Raw genomic sequence first — 22,190 nt, 5'->3', positions numbered from 1 at the left:
CTCCAGAGCCTGGGGCAGAGGCCGAGGAGCCATCCCCAGCGCCCGGGCCATCTTTGCTCCAATGGAGCCTCGCTGCGGTAGGGGAAGAGAGAGACAGAGGAAGGAGAGGGGGATGGGGTGGAGAAGCAGATGGGCGCTTCTCCTGTGTGCCCTGGCCGGAAATCGAACCCAGGACTTCTGCACGCCAGGCCGACGCTCTACCACTGAGCCAACCGGCCAGGGCCTAAGCTTAGTCTTAAAACTAAACTTAGAGCTGTAATGATGCGACCTGCTTACAGCCTGTCCCCCACACCCAATCCAAACTATAAGTGAGCAAACATGTAAACATTATATTTACAAACTTATTTGACCAACATTATCATTACATCGCCATGTTATCAAATGAATGAACATTAAATTTAAAAATACCAAATTTAATCAATGATAGCCTTATAAAATAATTTCAAAGGAACAATGATGAAAATACTACTTCCAAGGCCAGATTGCTCAAAGTTTCCAGGGCTGTGCTTTCTGACAAAGGTGAATATGCTCTGGGGCCATATTCGGCCAACATGGTGCCATTTAATATTAACAAGAGCATGGGGATCTGGCTGGATGTTAATTCTGGGCTTTGAATAGAAGGAATACCTCCTCACAAGCACCTACAATGCAGAGGACATTCCCCAGGACACACAATGATCCTGCCCCAAAGCTCAGTAGTACTCAGAAGACAAACCCTACCCCACAAGAAACAGGATGAAGAGTGACATACAATACAAACAGCAGGTCATTCTGCTGATCTTACACGGGGAGCAGAAGCATATTCCCTACAAACAGTCCGGGAGCTCTTCTCTTCTGGCGGCCAGCTGCACCTCCTCCCTGAACCTCTAGCTCGCTCGCATCCCCACTGTCCAATCCCGCACCCCGTTATCCCCAGGCCCCGGGGATACGCTAACATTTATCCGAGCTCTGCACCGCCCGACTAGTGAACTGTGGCCCTTGCCCGGAAGCCTCACACCTCACGTCCATGGCCTTGCGGACTCTTCCGCTGCATCTCATCTCAAAGCTGCCCGAGGCCCAATTTCCCTGGCCCAGCCCCACTACGCATCTACGCGGGGCCCCACCTATCACCTCCCTGCTGATTCTGCCTTAGGCCTCCCGACAGGCCCAGCAGCTCATACACAACTTCAGTTTTCAATGGTTCATTTACATGAAAACAGCCATGAAACTAGTACACTCGTTCACGTTTACTTTAGCAAAATAAATTCATTGTCATTTTATAAAACTAAAAACTGCCATTGAAAACGCCTTCTTTAGAGAATATAAACAGGAATCACAACATAGGAGACATTCTGAAATGCAATAACCCTAAAGGGACACGATGATTGCAAGGGAAATGGTAGAAAAACTGCGCGGTGGGGTGAATAAAGGATGACGGTCATTCCAAGGAAAATACTACAAGAATTAATAAATATAAATGCAACAATTAATTCCTTCTCACAGTCACAGCAAAAACTTATTGTGAAACCCTCCTGTATTAGGAAAACCTTATACAAATAGATATTATACAACTGTTGTTATGATTGAGGGCAAAAATCATCACTGCAAACAGTAGCGCTTCTAACGATAAGCTTTAGTCACTCGGTGATTCCAACTTTTCCTGTACTTAATATAAACTCCATAACACAAACTCCCACTTACATCACAGTTACAAAAAAAAAAAGAAAAACTGTCATTGAAATATATTCAACACATTTCTCATTCAGAGACGGATCGTCACTCCTTCAAAAGTGATAGCCTGCTTCAAAAAAATCAGTAAGGCCTGACCTGTGGTGGCGCAGTGGATCAAGCACGGATCTAGAACGCTGAGGTCGGTGGTTCAAAACCTTGGGCTTGCCTGACCTGTGGTGGCGCAGAGGATAAAGTGTCAACCTGGAAATGCTGAGGTCGCTGGTTCTAAACACTGGGCTTGCCTGGTCAAGGCACATATGGGAGTTGATGCTTCCAGCTCCTCCCCCCTTCTCTCTCTCTGTGTCTCCTCTCTTTCTCTCTCTCTCTCTCTCTCTCTCTCTCTCTCTCTCGTCTCCAAAATGAATAAATAAAAATTGAAAAAAAAAAGTTAAAAAAAACAAACCTTGGGCTTGCCCGGTCAAGGCACATATGGGAGTTGGTGCTCCCTGCTTCTCCCCCCTTCTCTCTCTCTTTCTCTCTCTCTCTCTAAAATAAATAAAAATTTAAAAAAAATCAGTAAGGACAGAACAAACCTTATGTCAGTGCTGGTCAACCTGGTCCCTTCCGTCCACTAGTGGGCATTCCAGCTTTCATGGTGAGCAGTAGTAAGTTGTTTTATAAATATTTATTCTGCCAAACTTAGTGAAAATCTGACATAAAGTATTTGGTAAATAATTATTATTATATGCTTTAACTTGCTGTAACTCTGCTTTATAAATTTTAGAAAGTAAAGTTACTTCCCTATTTTATAAATCACCATTACTGTGGAACCGGTGGGTGGTTAGAAAATTTTACTGCCAACAGAGATACAAAAGTGGGCAGTAGGTATACAAAGGTTGACTACCTCTGCCTTATGTGCATTCCACCTTAGTAGAGGATCCGCTCTACTGCGCACCTGCACTACGATGTCATTCCCGAGATGCCCACACGAGGGCGCCAGGCTATCGCGCTGATGGCATATTTGAGAAGAACCGCATTAGACTAGACACAGAGGTATCACCATAGAAACGGTGTATCTTCTTCTCCTAGCCTTCCTCTAGAAATCCGCAACAAAATGGTAACTACAGAGCTCTTCTCGCTACAAGTTACCAAATGCAGTTCTCAATAACACACAAAATAAATTAAACTGGCAGTCACAATGCCACTGTAACTGAAACATAATGAAAAACACTGCGCATGATACACAGTCTTCACTGCACAGATGAGCAAGAAAAAAAACCTGACGGTCCCCCACTTTCTCACTTTCCTTCAGAACCTATGTTACCACATCAAATGCACCTCATCTTCACGTCGCCTCGGCGCCCGCCTCCCTCAAAGCCCGGGTGGCGGTCCCCACGCTCCTTCCCACCGCGGGTCCGGACTGCGCGGTACTGAGCCCGCCCCGCACCTCTCTTCTCCCCGCCACCTCCCGCCTCCTTCCCGCGCGCCTCGGGGGCCCGCCACACCCCTCCTCGTTCTTCTAGGTTTCAGGGACCCATCAAAATAGAAAAAAACAGGGTCTTTATAAAATTAAAATCAACTATTAAAAAAAACTATTCACACATTAAAAGCACAAGCCAGAAATGGAAAGAACATCTTTACTCACCATGTACCTGATGAAACATTTCTGTTCCATAAACCGACAAAACCACAATGCATTTCTGATCAATACTCACATAGCACTCTAAAACAAATAGCCCCACTGAAAATGAATTCTTATCTAAACAGACTCCAGGTGGAGGAACACAGTGTGGACAAGAAAGCGTTCAGTGGAATGGGACCTCCTCCTGATCCGATAGAAATTCATGAAATGAACAGGTCGAGGTGGGAACTCACAACCCTGTCAGATCACTTCTTTACCAAAGGCTTCTTCTCTTTGCCATCACTGAGCTGTGTCTAGCCACTCTGTGCATCAATAGGATCATACCTTTGACCTGCCCCTGACAGTCCCCTCCTGCAAAACGGTGACAGCACAAACTCTTTTCTACTTGCTCACCCGGTCTGGCTCTGGCTCTCAGGCCCTCGTGGAATCTTCCCTCCTTTCTTTTATTTCACATGCATTAAAGAAATTACCTCTCTCTCTCTCTCTCTCCACCCTCTAAAATAAATAAAACAAAAGAACAAATAAAAAATAATTAAAATAAAAAAGCTGGGCTTGCCTGGTCAAAACACAAATGGGAGTTGATGCTTTCTGCTCTTCCCCCCTTCTCTTTCTGTCTCTCTCTCTCCACTCTCCAAATGTTTTTTTAAATAAACAAATTTAAAAAAATTGTTACAATGAGAGCCTCTGCAGGATTGAAGATCTGTTGTAGTAATATAATGTTATAGGAATTAAATATATAGAAATATAAAAATATATGTAAGATATATGAAAGTAATTAAGATATAATATTAAAAATAAAAAAATTAAATAAAGTTATGCCATCTGGATAGGAATTAATATAGTGTGTGTAGATGTGATAAACAGACTCTGACTTTCAAGCAAGGCCCAGTCAGTGTGTGTATGAAGTTATACATAGATAAGAAGTGGCTTGATGTCAAACTTTGTAAGTTAATTGTTGTAGTAATATAATGTTATAGTATTATAATTAAATATATAGAAATATAAAAAAACAAAAATATAAAAGATATATAAAAGTAATTAAAAATAATATTTAAAATAATTAAGAAAATTAAATAATTTTATTTAATTAATATAGTGGGTGCAAATGTGATAAACTGACTTTCAAGCAGGGCTCAGTTAGTGTGTGTGTAAACTTATACATAGATAAGAATTGGCTTAGTATCACAACTTTGTAAGTTAATGTAAATAACATCTTCAAAAGTGGTTTGATGTAAACATTTCAGTAGATTAACATAAAAGGAGTTCCCTGCAAGGAACTCCCAAAATGGTGGTATGAGGTAATAATCCTGTAGTTTGACACCTGTTAGAAGGCTTCGGCCAGAAAAGGTACTAAAGCTGAGGGCCCCCTGCTGCAGTAGTCGCCCAGACTCCAACGTTGATGTGGACTGTCTTCATGCCACTCTGAGCTCTCACCAAAGCCAGCCAAGAGGAGCATGCCGACAGGGCCCCCTTAAGCTGTACCCAGGCATGCCAAAAGGATTTGTGAGTAATAAATTGCCTGTGTGATTATTGCAACTAACGCCATATGGAGCTGTTTTCAGATCCTGAGGTGACAGCGCTGGGGCCACACTCCACTGCCTGAGGGGGCAAAGGGAAGAAGGAGAGTAGAGGGAAGGGGAGAGAGGTGGGGGGAGAAGCATATTGTCCTTTCTCCCTGTGCCCTGACACAGAATGGAACCTGGGTTGTCCATACTCCGGGCAGACAGTTTATCCACTGCATGAACTGTCCAGGGCTATCTATGATTTTTGTTCATTAAACTTTAGGTCTGCAGTTCTGGTTGGTCCTGGCACTTTGCAACTGGCTGAGTCCCTGAAAGATAATTAACAAATGAGAGCCGTGAAGGGTGTGGAGGTCAGAGGTGCACGGGGAGGACCCGAGAGGCGGGGAGAGGCTACGTGTGGGGCCGGTGGACTCAGGCGCAGCGCAGTCCGGATGCGCGGTGAGAAAGGAGCCCCGGGACCACAGCTCGAGCTCCACGTGTTGCCATTGTCCAGGCCGCGTGAAGGTGAGGTTCCCTGGAGTTACTCATGTAGGTGGTGAAGAAAAGTGAAAAAGTGATACAGCGTCAGGTTTTCTTCTTTGCTCATGGGTTCAGGTAGGACTTAGAATTTCCTGTACATTTTGGTGCAGGGTGTTAATTACGTTTCAGTTCCAATTATATTGTAAGTGTTCTTGTTATTCGTCTTGGGGTTTATTTAAAAGTATTTGACAAATTGCAAGTAGACGGACTGTTGGGCAGATAAAATATATTATGCTCACTTTGTTAAAGTGGCGCTGCCCACGTGGAGGCCGTTGCCCAGGTGATATTAATGTGTGTCTCTGGGCAGGCAGAATCCTTGTAGCCTGGGGCTTGGTTTTGGGATTAAGACTTTCCCACCCTTTTTTGATGTGGGGTGGTACAATCCAATCATGCCTCAGAGAAGTGACTTTGTATTAGAGACTTCCCTATTTTGTATATTGGATTAAGGGCTTGGATTTCTACACTATAAAATGGGGATGGAGCGGGAGCTTGCGCTTTTGGTTCCTGGGATGATTAGCATGAGAGAGCAGAGGGATCAGAGCAGAGAGCAGAAAGAGGCCATGTGGCCAGGAGAAGCAGCCAAGATGGCGGAGTGCTGAGTGAGATGCCAGTTTGTGTAGAGTTTGTATCTGGGATAAGGAAGGAGATGGGGAACAGAGGAGAATAAGGCTGGTGAGCTAGAAACCTTTGATTCTAGGAAACTCGGATAAGTCAGTGGCTTTGTGAGCACTGACTGTGAGTGGGTTTTGGAGCCCAGTGTGTGTTTATACTTGCCCGCCGGGTGCAAGCTAGGATTAAAGATGACAGCCCATCAGTTCTTGGCTCCATTGTCTCTATACCGACTGTCCGAATCCAATGCAAACCTGCATGGGCAAGGCGGCTGCTGTGTTGGTAGCCCTGGCCTTGTATACTGGCTTTACACGGACTGTGCATTACTTTTTGTTGCAGATTTCTAAAGAAACTGTAAGGAGAGGAAGATATGTAGTTTCTTTTTTAAAATTTTTTTTATTATTTTATTTTTTATTTATTCATTTTAGAGAGGAGAGGGAGAGACAGAGAGGGGGGGCGACAGAGAAAGAGAAGGGGGAGGAGCTTGAAGCATCAACTCCCATATGTGCCTTGACCAGGCAAACCCAGCATTTCGACCGGCTACCTCAGCATTTCCAGGTCGACGCTTTATCCACTGCGCCACCACAGGTCAGGCAAACATTTTTTTTTTACTATTTTTTTAAATGTATTTGAATTTATTCCATTTTAGAGAGAGAGAAAGAGAGAGAAAGGGTAGGAAGAGAAGGAAGCATCAATTCCTCCATATCATAGTGCCTTGACCAGGCAACCCCAGGGTTTTTAAACCTGCAACCTCGGTTCCAGGCGACGCTATATCCACTGCACCACCACAGGGCAGAATACGTGGTTTATTCTATGTGTCACACCGCAGTGCAGGTGTGGAGCAGAACGCAGTCGCCTTTACAGCAGCCATCCGCGCGATGCCCTCGCGCCCTCGTGTGGGCATCTCGGGGAATGACACCTTATTGCAGTTGCGCAGAGAAGGTTCAGCAGACGGGTCCTAGAAGAGGAATCCCACTTTGCGTTCACGTTAAGTGTTTTCTCTCTTTACAGATAATTTTGAAAGAGATGGGGGGGGTCTTCTCGTTACTGAAGGAGAGAGGTGTGATTCATCTATTTCAATGATAAATTTTTGTTTTTTCTTGCAGTTCTGCTGTGTGTCATTGGGAGCCTCTGTTTCCGAGTTTGTGTGCAGTGCGTGGAAAGCAGAAACTCCCACATCCATCCATCTCAGCAGTAGGAAGCGCTGGTCTTTGCAGTCATGGGTTTTGCCCTCTGCTGTACTAAGTGTTGTATAATGTCCATTTGTATGACATTTTCATAACACAGGTGGGCTCCAGAGTAGGTTTACAGTGATGAGTAGAAGCAGGAATTGTCCTATTCCTATTTATTAATTACTGTAATATTTTTCATAGAAAGCCCATCAATCTTTATCCCCCCCATAGAAATTTTCCCACTGTTTCTCTTTGAATCTGCATGTTCCCTGAGGGTTTTTGCATTTCAGAATGTCTCCCTTGTGGTGGTACGAGTTTTGATTTTGAAAAGGTGTCTTATCTATTGTAGTTTTAAATTTTATGAAGTGTAAATGAATTTATTTTGCTAAGGTAAACGTGGGCGAGTGTCCCTGGTTCCTGTGTTTTTCATGTGAATGAGGCAGAAAAAACTAAAGTCAGGTGTGAGCGGCGGGCCCATCCCCCAGAGGCTGACTAGCCAGAGATGAGAAGTGGGGTCAAGAGAAAGGTACCGGGTTTGACCAGAGGAAATGGGGCCCAGACCCGAGGTTGATACTTTAAACGGGAAGAGGGAGGATGTCAGTGGATGTGAGGCCAGGTGCTGCCAGGCAGGGGCCGTTCTCTCGGGGTCAGAAGTGTACAGGTGAAAGGATCCGAAACCCTGGGGATGTCACGAGGGACGGAGGGGACATGAGGGATTGGGGGAGGAGATGTAACTGGGCGGAAGGAGCAGAGAAGAATCTCCGGACGGCTTGTGGGGAACACATTCCACTCCGTGTAAGTGAGCACTTCCAGTGGGAGCACTTTTCTATTTCAGTGTAGACAGTGTTGAGAAAACAATGGAATTCTTTTTCTAAAAAGATTTTAGCTACTGATTTTAGAGAGAGGAGAGAGAGGAGTGGGGAAACATTCATCCACTGTAGTCGCCCAGGATGTGCTTTGATCAGGCAAGTCTGCTGTTTCCAAGGCGACGCCAGCATTCCAGGTCCACGCTTCATCCACTGTGCCACCCAAGGTAAGGCTAATTATTGTTATCATTAATATTAATATTATTATTACTATCATGTAGCTATTATTAAAGAGCATGAAAATACTGTGTGTCTTTGGGTAGCATTTTATAATTTCATTAGTATAGATCATCGCTGTTCTTGTGAAGCAGATTCCCAGGCATTTTGCCTGTTTTGCTGTTAATCGGGGCTGAAGAAATATATTATTCACTCAAGAGAGTTTTTGTATAAATGGTATATTTATGTATGACTGTTATTTCTCCTCCAGTATAGTAAAATTTTTTTTTGTAATAAATGTTAGTTGAGTGCCATGAATCATACAGGTACATAAGCTAGTATGTAGTTGTCATAATCAGTAGATTGATGTAGGTGTAAGTCATGTGAAAGTTGTCAGAGTTTGAAAGGCAAAAAATAGAAGTGAGGTCATGCCAGGAGTTGGCAAAAAATAGTTTTCTGAGTTAAAAGTGCAATGATGAGTCAGTAAAATAGTACCATCTATCATAGCACTTGAAATGATTGTAGGTCTGGGATGCACACTGTGGTAGTAATGCTAATTATAGTTAGTCATTACCCGTGCTCCATGTAGGGTGTTCAGGGAATACACACTATGGTCAAAGTCTTCATTTTTGAGGAGGAATTTTTTTAGAGGGTAAATTCTGGAATCTAATGAAGTAAGATGAAAGATTGGAAGTGATCGTACACAGGTATGAAAGTGATTTCTGTGTAATGAAAAGAAGCAGCAATGGTGAGATGTTTAGTCTGGTTCTGTCCCTGATAGATTCAGTCTCATACTACGTGAGATTTTCCTCGACTCCTGAGTGTTTTGGGGTGCCGCATCACTGCAGGGCAGTCGATTGGGATTATGGCAAGATGGGAGGTTTTGTGTTTGTTGTTGTTTGTTACATCCACCAAGCGCGAGACCAAACATCAGAGACTTTCAGGGGTTTAGATCTTACTTTATTGGCCAAGTTTAACCTGCACAGGGACAAACTCTCAAGGTGTCCGGAGACACCGTACCCACAAGGGGCTGCAAATGAGAGTCGCACCTGGCACTTACAACTAGGTCCTTATATATTCTAAGTGAGCAAGCATTATCCAGAAGCAGATGTGGCAATTAGCTATTCGCTAGAAAGGTTGTGCGCAGCATAGCAACAGGGGAAGGGTTTAGCTCAGTGGAGAATTTCAAACATAAACTTCTGGTAATGGTCTCTGACTCATAGAATGCAGGATGTTTGTCCAACTTTGTGCTGAACTCTTTGTTCTCGGCCTCAGAGGGACCTTGTCAGCACTTCTCTGTTCCTGTTTTTCTAAGAGTTAGACTCTGGCGGCCCCAGCACACTTCCTTGAACCTAACATTGTTCAGGTTTGGTTTTGAGTATCTATAGAGATATTTAAAGAGAGAAATTGTATTTCAGAATTAGGATTTGAAATGACTTGCTGTTTGTATTCTAGTTTAGACTTCTTGTTGTTTTATGTAGATTAGGGTCTGTGTTTTGAGCACTGTGGATCTTTTGGGCTGAGTCCATCTTTGTTCCGGTGAAGGGCTGTGCATTGTAGGTGCTCACGTGATTCTGGTCTTTCTAGTCAGAGCTTACAGATAACACCCAGCCCTCACCACTCCTTACAATACACAATGGCACTGTTGTGGTTGTGGACGAATATGCCCTGGGGGCATATTCATCTTTGGTTCAGAAACCTGACATAGGCATCAAATTTCTGGAGAGCAGAGTGATAGGAATGCAACAATTTTCTTATTTCTGCATTGAAAGTATTTCCTAACTTTACCAGAGATTTAATGTTAGGGTTTGTGTGTGTGTGTGTGTGTGTGTGTGTGTACGTGTGTTTAAAGAAGTGTCTTTGAAAAAAATGTAAACATGACAATGCTGTTATTACCTTTACTTACAGGTTTCTAGATAGATGGTGTCATGAGCCATAAAGAGAGCATATGTAATTGAAGTGAAATGAAATGTCTAGGAAGGTGGTTTATTACTGTTCAGTAGGGTCAGTTTTTAAAGAGTTATAAGCATTCTTGGAAAGCATGTTAAATGTATTGTTTGAGATGGTGAAATAGTTATGTATCTTAAATTTTATTTATAAATTAGAGGTTTTTCTTTATATCCTTACTGATTTTTTGTGGGGGGCTGCATCAATTTTGAGAGGCGTCCATATCCCTGAATGAAAGAGGTGTGTTAAGTCTCTTTCTGTAATTATGGATATTTCTCATTTCCATTTTAGGTCTGTGATTTATTATTTGAGTTTTGTTATGTATTGCATTGAAGTTATATATTTGCATTCATTAGAATGTATTGAAATGAATTTCGGTCCATAATTTGTAGAACCGCTTTTTGCTTTTCAATGTAGTGCATGGTATTCACATATGTTTTGGTTTTGTTTCCATTTTTTTTTCTGCTGTGTTATAGTGTAGGTGGCTCCAGCATTTTGTATTAGTTGTTCATGTCTGTTAACATCCACAGAAAGTGGTTTTTGCAGATAGTAGGATGTAGGGGTGTTCCTCTTTTTCTCACATAGCCATTGTGACATCAGTTACTTTGCGAAGAAAACATTTTTAATGATGTAAAGAGAAACATTTATGGTATAAAAATAGAGATGAGTTTGCATCCTGTACTGAAGGTTCCATTTAAAGAAGTAGGCTATGTATGTCTATTAGTAAGGAAAAAGGTGTTTGTTTATTTTAAAAGTGATATAGTATATTTTGAACTAGGCTGAGGATCAGGGTTTGGGAATATAGGTTTATTTGTTGTTTGCTTTATATTGTAGAGGAACTGAAGCTAGGTGAAAATGATAGATAGCCATCTTCTGTGGTCTCTTAAAAATTGTTTTGAGATAAGTGTATTTTTATATATGAATCCATGTTTAATTTTACCAAAGCAAAGGAATATCAGTCTAGAAAGAGAATGCTGGACTGTAGTGTTAAGCCGAACTTGGAGGGACCCGAAACATTGAAGACAGAAACAAGGTCCATCGGTTACACATCAAAGCTTTATTGTCTAGCTTGGCCAAGCGGTGGCTACTCTGAGAGAATTCTGAAGGATAGTGCGCACCGGCCCTTTGTTCTACTTAGTTTTTATAGTTTTGTATGTGGGAAGTACAGAAGCAAAAATTGCAATTAGGAGCCCCTTACCACCATTGGTTATAGTCATGTGTCCTTTAACACAATAGGACCACGTTCAATTTGCAAGCCATACATCCTTTTGGGGAAAACAAAGTTTACAAGCCAACACAATGGTAAAAAGATGTCTCTTTACATATTTAAAGGCATTCCTATATTATCTAGTGTTCATCTGCCTGAGTCACACATGTTAACCACACGCATTTACATAGGAGAGGTAGTTTTGGTGGGGACAAATGCCCGCAAATGGCTCATTGCTATGAGAAAAGGTTTGTTTTTGCATTTCTCTCCCTGTACCTGGCTAGCCATTCACCCTTTTCCCCACAGGCACGGTGGAATGTCTGGGGATCCATGTTTTCCTCCCTTTTGCATTTACAATACAATGCCAAGGGCCCTCCTGACTATGCCAATTACACAGTACAGAGACTATTCTCACAATTTCTCTGCACATCTTAACCCAAATCAACAAAATGTTTCTCAAGCCTCCCAAAATATTAATATTAATTCTGTATCTTTTGGTACTTTACAACACCTGTGGGTGAAGTGTCTCAGTGGCTCCTCAGTAGAAAAATAGGAAGAAAGATTGTTAGTGACATTCAGAAACAGTTGTGAAAGATTGAATATAGTAGAGTCATGAGGAGAAGCAGAGATCCTGATATGACCAGTCTGGTTCATCAGAGAGTGATTCAGTGTCCAAGTTGTGAGATGTTCCTTGCCTCTTGGATGTTCTGGGGCATCATCTGAGGCTAAGATCCTATTCAGCAATTTTTAAAGATGGTTTGAAATTGGGTTTTTTCTTCAGGTATCTGCTTCCAGGTGGGTTGGTAAATCAAGAGAGTCAAAATTTGTAATCTATGATTCCAACTAACCTGCTGTTAGTGTTCTACATTTTATTTGGTGCCATATAGAGTAGGTCTGAGTTCCGAGTAGCACTGACCTTTGGGCTGGGTCATTCTTTGTCCTGAGGGAACATCCTCTGCATCATTGGTGTCAGGGGCACTTGTTCATTCTATATACTGCTCACAAGTAATGCTCACTCACTTTAAACCCCCACCCCCTAGTGGAGAATGTAAAACTCCATGCACAGCTCACAAGTAATGCTCACTCACCTTCAACCCCCACCCCCTGGTGGAGAATGTGAAACTCCATGCACTACTCACAAGTAATGCTCACTCACCTTCAACCCCCATCCCTGGTGGAGAATGTGAAACTCCATGCACAGCTCACAAATAATGCTCACTCACCTTCAACCCCCATCCCTGGTGGAGAATGTGAAACTCCATGCACTGCTCACAAGTAATGCTCACTCACCTTCAACCCCCACCCCCCTAGTGGAGAATGTGAAACTCCATGCACTGCTCACAAATAATGCTCACTCACCTTCAACCCCCATCCCTGGGGGAGAATGTGAAACTCCATGCACTGCTCACAAATAATGCTCACTCACCTTCAACTCCCATCCCTGGTGGAGAATGTGAAACTCCATGCACTGCTTACAAGTAATGCTCACTCACCTTCAACCCCCACCCCCGGTGGAGAATGTGAAACTCTGCAATCTTGGCCAAGCATGCCCTCAGAGCAAATTCCCACTTGGTCCAAAAAAAACACTGAAGCTGAAGCCTTTACTGTTTGTGGAATCAGAAACGTTCATGATGAAACAGTTTTGTTACCTTTCTGTTCAAAATACTTTCTAGCGCTCTCCCTCAGATTTCTGTCAGAGCTGTTGCCGCTTGGCCAAGCTAGACAATAAAGCTTTGATGTGTAAACGATGGACATTGTTCCTGTCCTTCATGCTTTGGGTCCCTCCAAATTTGGCTTAACATTTGGTGCGTTGGCCAGGAAGGGGACTACCGTTGGTCTGCACACCGAAGCTTTCTTGTTCAACCCCAGGTATACAGCTTTGAGCCTTGAACCTCGGTGGAAGGGCCCATTCCCGGTAGTCCTCAGTACCCCCACAGCTGTAAAGGTTGCTGGCCACACAGCGTGGATTCATCGAGCTCACATCAAGCCATGTCCTGATCAAACTGACACAGCTAAATGGAGGGCTCAACCAGACCCCGAAAATCTACTCAGGGTCCCATTCTGGTGCTCCTTGTCATGCTCCTGATCGGCCCCTGTGTTCTACGCATGGTGGCCACCCTGGTCAAATGCCAGCTAGGGGCCACCAATCTCCTCGTCCTTTGACCCACGCTTCAGCCCACCTACCAGCCTCTCTCCTCGGTAGATACCGCGTCTTATCCTCCCATTCAGAGGGGGGAATGAGGAGCCACTGAGCCACTTCATCCGCAGGTGTTGTAAGGTACCAAAAACTACAGAATTAATATTTTAAGAGGCTTGGAGAACATTTTATTAATTTGGGTTAAGGTGTGCAGAGAAATTGTGAGAGTAGTCTCTGTACTGTGTGATTGGCATAACCAGGATGGCTCTTGCCATTGTATTGTAAATGAAAAGGGAAGGAAAGCATGAATTCCCTGACATTCCACCACACCTGTGGGGAAAGGAGTGAATGGCTAGCCAGGTGCAGGAAGGGAAAAGCCAAAATAAACCTTTTCTTATAACTATGAGCCATTTGCGGGCATTTCTCCCCACGGAAACTACCTCTCTTATGTAAATGCATGCAGTTAATACGTCTGACTCTGGACAGAGAGATGGTGGATGAACATTAGAAAATATAGAAAGGCCTTTTAATATGTAAAGAGACATCTTTCTACCATTGTGTTGACTTGTAAATTTTGTTTTCTCCAAAATGATGTATGGTTTGCAAATTGAACGTGGTCCTATCATGTTAAAGGACATATGACTATAACCAATAGTGGTAAAGGGCTCCTAATTGCAATTTTTGCTTCTGTACTTCCCACTGACAAAACTATAAAAACTAAGTAGAACAAAGGGCCGGCACGCTCTCCCTCAGATTTCTGTCGGAGTTCCTGCCGCTTGGCCAAGCTAGACAATAAAGCTTTGATGTGTAAACGAAAAAAAAAAAAACTTTCTAAATGTAGTAGTGATTTATTTGAGGGGCTTATTTTAGACGTTGTTTTAAAAACACATTAGTATAATGATACTGTAATGACCTTTTTTTTCAGGTTTGTAGACATAAGGTGATGAGAGACACCCAGAAAGTCCATGGAACTTTAGGGAATCTTTATTGGTAAGAACTTGTTTTATTGTTCTGTGCAGTCATTTAAAAAAAAAAAAAAGCTCTAAATGTTTTTGAACATGAGATTTAGTGTTTAGTTTTAGGGTTCTAGTAGAGCACTTATGTATATGGAATATTCCAAATGAGACATGGCTGCAGGAGGGGGAGAGAGAGAGAGAGAAAAAAAAAAGATAGGGGAAGTGGTGGAGAAGCAGATGGGTGCCTCTCCCATGTGCCCTGGCCAGGAATCCAATTCGGGTTATTCACACTCAGAGCTGACACTTCACCACTGAGCAAACCTGCCAGGATCAGTTTTGTAAGATGGTGGATAATGGGGGAAGGTGACTCTCATGCCCTCGCTTCTGGTCCTTGAGCCCACCCTGTCTCTGTGCCTGCTCTGCCTCCACTCCCCATCATCTATTCTCCAGGCTTTCATGTGTCCTCCGCTACTTCTCCTTTGCTGTTTCTACAGTTTCCCACTGCGATTACCTTCCTACTTCCCTCACCATCAAACTTGCATCTGTAGATTTTCAGGATAGTGCCAGAGAGGGTCCCCACTGACCACCACCCCCTAGTGTGCTGCTGTCCTGCCACACCAAAGTAGCCCGTCCCTGCCCTGCCTCTGTCAGCTGGAGTTCTCGGCGAGGAAAGCATAGGTAATCATTTCATTGATGTATGTGTTTCATCATTTCATGTCTTCCTAGATTTTTGGGACTAGTAGGGTTCCCACCCAGGGGGTATTGCTGGGGAATCTTCCAGTGTTGTATAGACTTTATTGAATAAAAGGGGAAGAGCTGGGGACCCTGGATATGTTGTGGGGCAGGGACACCTGTGGAGACTGAAAGCACCTGGGGAGAAGTTGAACTGATCTGGCTGCTGGGTACCTCCCCTCAGCAGGGAAGCTGTCATCAGTGCACATCAGCAGATCCCCCACACCATTCATAGAAACAGTGAGTTGTTTAAGAATTGTCTGGCCCTGAGATATTTTGCCAGTGATTTGTGTTCCCTGAGTTCTGTAGAGGACAGGAGTGTTGACTCCTCACCGGGAGATTTACATCCTAGTTTTCAGAAAAGGGTGTGTAAGGAAAGGATTTCTAGGCTGTACTCATCATCAAAGCATGTTACCGAGAGCTTTCTGGTGGGGGCACCTTCTTTACTAAGTTGCAATGTGTGTGTTCATGAAGAAAGCAATAATGTTAGAGTCATTGGCTTGGCATGCTGAATGTCTGCACAAAGGGTTTATGAGGTGGCAAGAGAGGAGGTTCACCCACTCTCAGAAGAGCCATGGGCATCTGTGGTGTGTAGTAACATTTCCCACCCTCTTGCAGCTCTCTCCCAGAAAGCAGGGCCTCACCTGAGTGATATCCAGGGGCATTGTGGAGGGGGTGGGGGTGATGCCTGCTAGGGGAGATCTCACCCACTTTAGTGCTGAGGCACCCATCCTTGCCACCCTCGTTTGTAACATGGATCTACTGGACCTGGCAACAGGCACCCCAGGGATTTGAGATGGTGATTCCTGTCCATTCCCTTGGTGTTCAGGGTGTGAGATGGAGGTAGGTCCCCAGCCTGCAGTCCAAGCCCTTTCTCCCTCTGTGGGAGTCCTCTGGGGGGGGAAGGGGAGCTGGTTCCCAGAGCATCATGCTGGACTAGTTTCATTGTGTTCTCTTCTCCCCAGTGTTCTGTACTCTCATTGGACGTGGTGGGGAGCTGTTCCTGTGCTGTGTGGGTGGGTCAGGGGCAGTGTGTGGTGTCCCAGCATGGGTTGGCAGAGTGTTGTATAGGAGATGACACGTGTTTCATAGACTATGTGGCAGGAAGGGGCAAAAAGAACCGTAGCTCAGTTGGGGTCTAGCGATATTCATGAAGACCAAGTAGGTGGATGGTGTTAAGAGATCTGTCCATAGGGTACTTACTAGAGTTAGCGGTTTGGGGCAGCTGTCTGAAGTCCCAAAGAGAAAGTTATCTCTTTCTAGTTCTGCAGGCAGTCTTTTATATAGGGTTCAGCTATCCTCCTGCCCCAAATTCCTAGGGAATCCTTATGAGCTGGGGCCCTTTACTGTACAAAAGGTGAAATGCACAAAGGCTCGGGGAAGGGGACTGTGGGGAGATGCACTTATAAGAAAGGTTGAGAGGCTCTGTGTGTCCCTCTCAGAGCCATTTTGCCATGAGTCATTGGAAGTGTCAGGGTGGTAGAGGAGTATTGACAAACTTAAGAGGGTTGTTCCGTGATAACCCATAATAGCGCATTTTACAGTTGCTAAGGGGAATCTTGATTCTGGATTGGCCCTGTGGGTGCAGTAGTCTCAGAATGGTTGAGAAATTTCCTGTTACAACTTAGATGAGAAGTATCTGAAGTCTCAGAGGTTTATTCCCTCAGGCAGGGTGACATGTCCCGGAGCTATGGAAGTTCCTGGATCCAGAGACAGTTACAAGTATACGGGATCTTAGGTGTAGAGTTTGTTAGTGGAAAGAGATGGAAAGAGTGAAAAGGGTTCTTGGGAAGCTAAGAGAACTCTGGAAGGCCTTCAAGGGGTCCAGGGAGCAAGCCATATTTAAGTTCAGGGGGAAGAGGAGTGGGAGCTAGGCATTTGGGAACATTGTGAAGTCCAGGGAGCTGAAAGATGGGGGCAGAAGTGGGATCTCAGTCTGGGTCTTGAAGCCTATATTCTTGAACACACAGTTGTAAATGATGTGGTCCTATTGAACTGTATTGGATGGTGATCATTTGTTTTGGCCAAGAAGGATTTTTTTTAATGTGCAGGGAAACATTTAATGTGGCAGTGGAAGAAAATGGACCACCTCATTCATGGCGTAGTGGAGGGAGAGAGAGCAGGTCCTGTGTTCTGTAGGGTGACATGGTGTCAGAAAAAAGAAACAAACACAGTAAAACCACACACAGGATTGAAGACTGTTCACAAGAAGGGCACATGCCAGACGGGGAGTTACTCATGTCTGTGGAGGAGGGTGGGGGTACTTTTTTTCCATCTATGTCAAAAAGGGTACAGACAGGGTGTTGGGAAAAAGCAGAGGTACTCCAAGTGTGTGAGAATATCTGAGTCATTCTGAGAGTGTCATAGCCAGAAATCTATAAATCAGTTCATACCCGAATATGAGGCCCTGTCATGTCCTCAGGAAACAAGTGTGGGTTGCATATGAGGAATGGAAGAGCAGTGGAGGGAGCATAGGTGGGGAGCATCATGAGATCGGAGGCAGCCAAGTGTCCCAGGGAGAGAAATGATCCTGGGTGGGGTCATTGTCCCTGGCAGGAATGGAGGAGCCCTGTGAGACAAGGTGGGACAGCTAGAAGGCAGTGGTGAATGGTGTCCAGGTAGGACATGGATTTGAAATTATAATCACATAGTTAATGGCTTTCTGGGACTCCAGGAAAGATCTGTGTGTTGGGTTGGATGGCTTTTGTGCCTGACAGGAAACTAGCTGGTAGCCTGTGAACACCTTGGCTCTTCTGAGAGAGGGAAGTGAAGGAGCAGTGTCACAAGAAGGGGAGGGAAGGGGTCCGTGAAATCAGTCAGTGGGGATTAGACTTACATATCCTTCCATCAGCTAGGGTCCAGAGGGGAAGGCTGTGTGTCTCCAGCAGAGAGGAAAGATTTTTGTTACTTGTCATTTTAAATGAGGTGCATGATGGTGATCGTTCATTGGACTATGTGCCTGACTCGTAGGTCTCCTCACTGGTAGTAGGAAAGAGTGTAAGGAAAAGAAGTCTCTGTGATAGAAGTCCTCCAAAGATGCCTGCATGAAAAAGATATGGGTTCCAGTGGGAGGGGGTAGACTTAGTGTTGTGTTTTAGAAAGTTTACCAGGGTTTGGTAAGCTCTGTGTGTATTTCGAATGAATAGGTTAGGAGAACTCTTTCTAAATGTTTTCTTTTTTTTTTTTTTTGATGAAGTCATGGTTGTGAATTAAGGTAGATACTGAAAAGGCAGACAGTTTTCAGGCTATATTAGGCTTTTCAACTGTCAGATACCTTAATGTGAGGGAGGAACATGCATTCATAGTGGTACAAGTGTATGGTATACTGGAAGGAAAAAGGGGAAAGCATAGAAACCTGAGATTTGTCCTGTTATAAACACGTCAGTGTTGATATCTCATTTTCACCAGCTGAAAGAACATGCTTCAGGTCCTGGCAGAGCAGTTCAATGTATAAAGCATGAGTCCTATGAAAGTTCTGGATTGGATTCACATTCAGGGCATGAAAAATAGGAGCCATGTGTTCCTCAACTGCTCCCTCTCCACGGTTCTGTTTCCAGCAGGTGGACAGTGGCTGTGCCCATTGGAGAGAAGGCAGTGAGCGTACCTCAGATGATGCACGTGTCAGCAACAAGTGGGGAAAATAGGTCCTTTTAATTGAGCATCATTCTCAGGTGGGGTTGCCAGGAAGCTCCTCGATGGGGTGTGTATGTGGCATTCTGTGTCAGTGTTTCCTCACCTGCCACTTAAGGATAACAGAGCCCATAGTCCAGGGCAGGTGCGATCACGGTGTGTTGCTATAGAACAGGAAGTGTGGCGATGGTACATGAACTCATCTGGTGATGGTGGATCATGAGGACACTGAATAGTAATCATGTATGCAGGGTACAGTTCATGAAGGTGGTCCCTGGCTGGGTTATAGTTTCAGTGTCATCACGGAAAATGAGGTAGTCATGTTTGGTGGTATGAGGCTGAATCCACTTGTGCTCCGTAGGAATGACAATGTGCAGGGTTCCTGCGACCTCATGTTTTTCTCCACCTCCTCGAAACCTTTCTACACTCCTGGGAAAGAACAGACCCTTCTCAGAAAGGGTGGAGATGTGTGCAACCAGGGATGGATATTTCTCAGAGATGGAATTGCCTTACCAAAAGGACAGGCTGAAACACTCCTTTCTGATATCCACTGTTCTTACACATAGGGCCAAAAGCTCTCTATCAGTTCTTACAACCACTCTTTTTCTTCCCAGGCTTCCAGCAGACTATTGAAAAGGTACATGCAGCATGTGCTGTATATTCCAAAGCCTCTACACTAGAAGGACTCTGACCCCACTTCCTCACTCCTTAACTGAGGGGGCATGTGCCAGGCCAAGATTGGCAGATTGACTTCACTCATATGACCTCTCACAATAATCTCTGTTATTTCTTAACTTTTGTTGATACATTTTCAGGATGGATAGAAGCCTTTCCTACCTCTCAAGAGATGGCAGACACCATTGCCTCCATTCTCAATGAAAACATCATCCCACAGTTTGGACTGCCGACTACCATCCAGTCAGACAATGGCCTGGCCTTCACTGCCAAATAGTCCAGCAGGTTGCCACCTCTCTCAACATTACCTGGAAACTCCACATACCCTGTCACACTCAATTTTCAGGTAAGGTGGAAAGGGCCCATGGCATCCTGAAGAGTCAGCTAACTAAACTTTCCATCGAGACCAGACTCTCCTAGACAAACGTCCTCCCCTGGCACTCACCAGAATCAGGGCAACTCTGAGAAACCCACTGGTCTCAGCCCCTTTGAGCTGGTTTATGGTAGGCCATTTCTAATCAATCACAACTTACCTGTCAACACCCTCCTCTTGCCAAGTACCTCCCCTTTCTGTCTTTACTTCTCCATCTTCTCAGGGAACATGCAGACTGGACCCATCCTCCCATAGGGGTCCAGATAAAACACACCTGATTGTCCCCCTCCAACCAGGAGATAGAGTTATTCTAAGGGAGCTCCAGCCTGGCTCCCTAAAGCCCAGGTGGACAGGACCCCATATGGTAATACTGACTATTCTTACTGCAGCCAAGCTCCTGGGGCAAACATCTGGGTACCATGTCTCTCGCCTCAAACTTGCCCCTGTGCAGAACTGCTGGGAGTCAGACCACTGAGCCTTACTTGTCTGTGGCTCACCAAAAGGTTGGGCCATGCAGAACCTCCAGTTGCTCTTGTCCCTCCCACCAGGAACCTGCTCCCAGAGTGAGCTGAAGCAGGGAGCAATGCTGTTCAGTAAGACTGGCCTGATAAAAGAAGCGTCAATCTCCTCAACTGTCTGCAAGAAAAATTAAGCAAAAATCTCTCCTCCTACAACCTGCTTAACTCCTACTGGCAGCTACCTATTTTGACCTGGGCTGCCCCTATCTTACCTAAATCTCCTTCTAATTGTCACCGTATAACTCATATTTGCCCCTCTTTTTTTAAAATTCTTACAGAACCACACCAGCAAAGTTTCTCAACTCATGGCCAAACGGATGTTCTTCCTCGCACCCCTCAAAGCCAACACCTTCTGATCTACCCCTCCCCATGATGCCCCTAATCAGCAGGAAGTAGCCAGATAAATAAGTGGCACCCCTAATTAACACAAAAAGATTGGAATGTAAGATCGGTGAATAATGGGGGAAGGTCACGTGAGGAACCCGGGAACTTTGGCTAGGACAGCCCACAACCAAGCACGCCAAAAGAAACTTCCCAGCAGTCCTTGGGAAAAAGTGACTGTCAGCCAGTGAGGTTTTGCTACATCATATTAGCTCGACTTCCCTAGAGGACTCCTTTAAATTTGCCCACGTGGTCTCTGCATGTGCGATTTTCCTGACCTTCATCTTCCGGGCCAGTAAATCTCATTTGAGAAAAGCTCTGAAAAAAAATCCTTTACTATTCCATACTTGGTGGCTATTCTCCTTCCTTCCTTCTAGGTGGGGAAAAATATCTTACATTTAGGAATATCTTTTAATATGTAGAATGACATTTTTACTATTGTATTACCTTATACGTTTTAATGTGTAAAAATGTTTTTTATGAATCCTATAGACAAATGTTGTAAAGTTGCTAATGAATTGTGTCCGATCCCTCTTACCCTTTTCCCGAAACCTGTATAGGTGAAAACAAAGGTGGTATGCTTATGCCATAATGTCATGCTCTCCCCCGCACATGTGTGATCAAGAGTATATAAACTGCCTGACCTGTGGTGGCACAGTGGATAAAACGTCAACCTGAAAATGCTGAGGTTGCCGGTTCGAAACCCTGGGCTTGCCTGGTCAAGGCACATATGGGAGTTGATGCTTCCAGCTCCTCTCCCCTTCTCTCTCTCTCTCTCTCTCTCTCCTCTCTAAAATGAATAAATAAAATAAAAATAAAAATATTAAAAAAAAAAAAAAAAGAGTATATAAACTGCCCCTAAAATATTTTGCACATACATGATTTGGGCCTTCCACATTGCCCCATGTAAGCTATATGCGGCCAGCATATTTAATAAATCTCCTCCTTTAATAAAACTCTTCAAAACTCATCTGGTCATGGTGTCTCTACGTAAACCCACAGAATTAAGGTTTGAGTACTTTACAACAGTGGAATGTGTTTCTGTTTGGTTCAAATGGGATTTCTCTGTGGGTTTGAATGTTTTGAAGACACTTTTAATAATTTATCTGGTTAAATGTAGTGAAAATAAGCTCCTCTTTCTATTATAGATTTTGGTGATGTCTGGATTCACAGACCATTGAACGAATAGAAAGTTTTGTAAAACAGTGTGGCTTTGTGTGTTTTCCTGTAGGAATACAGTGCAGTATGATATCTGGTGTTGCTATTATCCCATTGAGGGCATGGTGTACATGTCGCTTTGTCTCTGTTTCTTACAGCTTACTGGTTTTGAGAAAAATTTATGTTTCTATTGTTGACAAAAAAGAAAAAATAGTTCTGTTACAGAACTGTGGATAGTAAATGAAGCTGAGAAGGTTGGGGAAGTAAGGTGGATCCAGGGAGCAAAAAAATCTGATGTTTTAACCCATGACAGCTCATGCTGGGTAGTTTTGTCTGACA

At 44.0% G+C, this 22,190-nt stretch overlaps 2 long non-coding RNA genes across 2 annotated transcripts in view; both read left to right on the top strand.

Moving 5' to 3' along the window:
• Window positions 1-22,190, top strand: part of LOC136387078 (uncharacterized) — a 125,515-nt gene that overhangs the window by 54,655 nt on the left and 48,670 nt on the right. The window lies entirely within an intron of this gene.
• LOC136387077 (uncharacterized) lies at window positions 9,462-19,727 on the top strand. Its single transcript, XR_010748071.1, has 3 exons — window positions 9,462-9,503; window positions 14,354-14,418; window positions 19,562-19,727. It is a non-coding gene; the product is annotated as an uncharacterized lncRNA (long non-coding RNA).

The sequence above is a fragment of the Saccopteryx leptura genome, unplaced genomic scaffold (genome assembly GCF_036850995.1).
Source record: "Saccopteryx leptura isolate mSacLep1 unplaced genomic scaffold, mSacLep1_pri_phased_curated manual_scaffold_63, whole genome shotgun sequence".
NCBI lineage: Eukaryota > Metazoa > Chordata > Mammalia > Chiroptera > Emballonuridae > Saccopteryx > Saccopteryx leptura.
This window is presented reverse-complemented; position numbering and strand designations above follow the sequence as displayed.